Here is a 2,223-nt window from a genome sequence, read left to right as displayed (position 1 = left end):
CTCATCCCACCCATCTAGGTTATCACAGAGCACCGAGCTGAGCTCCCTTTACTATACAGCAGATTCCCACTAGTTTTCTATTTCACACATAGTTATGTATATATGTCAATCCCAATCTCCCCAATTCATTCTCCCCTCCAATTCATTCATTCCTTCCATCCCCTCCCCACACGTCCATTCTCTACATCTGTGTCTCTATTCCTGTCCTGCAAATAGATTCATCTGTACATAAATCAGACTTTTTTTTTTTTTTTTTTCATTTGCCAAATCAGAACTACCACAAAGATCATGTGTTTCAGAAACACGGACCAATGAGTGGAATCTCATCATTTCGTAAATCAGACTTTTAAAGAGAGTTTTGTCATAGGATTCTTGGTAAGCCTACGATCTCCACTGGACTTTTTGAAATATTGAAAATGACTCTGGCTCTCTCATTGTCCCTTTAGTGTATTCCTGAGAATGTGAGGTCTCTGGGCTGGAAGAACTTGGTCTCTAAAGTCTCTTCTATTCCACAGATGTTATAAACTTGTGACAACTTTAGGTGGTAGCTGAGTTGAGATGCCAGGAGGCTGGAGATCTAGCCAGAAGAGGCATGTAGGGGCTGCCTGCAGTTCTGTGTACAGTACAATCCACCTCTGGCCACTTTGATGCCATCATTCAAAATTGGTGTTACTTTCTCAGAGGTTGAATTGAGTCTATCTTAACTGAGTTTATGAAATTAGTTTACTAACCACAATAGCATGTGCCAAGTCTCCCAGTAGCTTAAGGGGGCAATAATAAGGCAGAAACAGAGTTTTTAGTCTCTTAATCTTCTAACCCTATTTATGTACCTCACAAAAAGGATACCCTAATAATGAATCATTTTTGCTATTGTAAATAGCTAAAGTTCTCTGGTATTTTATAGGATTGATAAAACCATGTATTAACTGATGAAATATTTTTTTGATTAAATATTTTTAAATTTATTTATTTTTAATTGAAGGATAGTTGCTTTACAATATTGATTTGATTTCTGCCATACTGATGAAATATTTTTTGAGCCAAGGACTGTGCTAGGCATTGCAGAATGGTCTACAGGAGTATATAAGGTGTAGCTTAGTTACATTTCCACAAAAACGTTTTTTAGCAGATAAGCCTTTTCATGGGGCTTTCCAGGTGGTGCAAGTGGTAAAGAACACACTGCCAAAACAGGAGATGCGGGTTTGATCCCTGGGTTGGGAAGATCCCCTGGAGGAGGGCATGGCAACCCACTCCAGTATTCTTGCTTGGAAAATCCCATGGACGGAGGATCCTGGCGGGCTATGGTCCATAGGGTCACAGAAAGTCAGTCATGACTGAAATGACTTAACATGAATGCAAGCCTTTTCATATGGTGTGCATTAGAGGTTTTGTTCCTATTCTCACTTATGGGGAAACACAGAAGAGTGAGTAGAAAAGAGAGACTGGAAAAGCAAACTAGGGGAGCTAGAGGTTGTTTACTGTTGCCAAGGGAGCCGACCCAACAAAGAAGTTAGGACAATTGACTTTTGCTTCTTGAGGCTGGAGTCAGCTCCACTGCACCTGTTGGGCATCATTGTTAGTAGAAGTATAAAAAGAGATGTTGAATGCAGATCAGAAATACTTCAATAAGTCTATACAAGAAATATTTCTTGCCTATCTGCTGCTGCTGCTAAGTCACTTCAGTCATGTCCGACTCTGTGTGACCCCATAGACGCAGCCCACCAAGCTCCCCCCTCCCTGGGATTCTCCAGGCAAGAACATTGGAGTGAGTTGCCATTTCCTTCTCCAATGCATGAAAGTGAAAAGTGAAAGTGAAGTCGCTCAGTCGTGTCCAACTCTTCGCGACCCCATGGACTGCAGCCCACCAGGCTCCTCCATCCATGGGATTTTCCAGGCAAGAGTACTGGAGTGGGGTGCCATCGCCTTCTCCGATCTTGCCTATCTACCATATGCCAAACCCTGTGTGAAAATACAATCGCAAATAAGTCCCCATCCTTGTCTTTAAGGAATTCTGCAGCCCAGGGAGAAGTCACACAGGGAAAGACATGCCTTTCATATCTCCAGATGAAAAGTGCCACAGGAGCACCCAGAAGCACATAGAAGAGAATGATGAATTCTGTCATGGTTATTGAGGCCACCCCATACAGCAAGTGACATTGAGGCTGGACCTTGAAGTAAGTTTCAGCCAAATTACTTAGGGCATTCCAGGCTGTGAACATTCAT

At 42.2% G+C, this 2,223-nt stretch overlaps 1 non-coding gene across 1 annotated transcript; it reads right to left on the bottom strand.

The window, feature by feature from the left end:
- Nucleotides 1-264: 264 nt before the first annotated feature.
- LOC123465930 lies at nt 265-335 on the bottom strand. Its single transcript, XR_006641250.1, has one exon. It is a non-coding gene; the product is annotated as a small nucleolar RNA SNORD18 (small nucleolar RNA).
- Between the last annotated feature and the right edge of the window lie 1,888 nt (nt 336-2,223).

The sequence above is a fragment of the Bubalus bubalis genome, chromosome 6 (assembly GCF_019923935.1).
Source record: "Bubalus bubalis isolate 160015118507 breed Murrah chromosome 6, NDDB_SH_1, whole genome shotgun sequence".
In the NCBI taxonomy this organism is placed as follows: domain Eukaryota; kingdom Metazoa; phylum Chordata; class Mammalia; order Artiodactyla; family Bovidae; genus Bubalus; species Bubalus bubalis.
The sequence above is the reverse complement of the archived record's forward strand: the minus strand, read 5'-3'. Positions and strand labels throughout refer to the sequence as shown.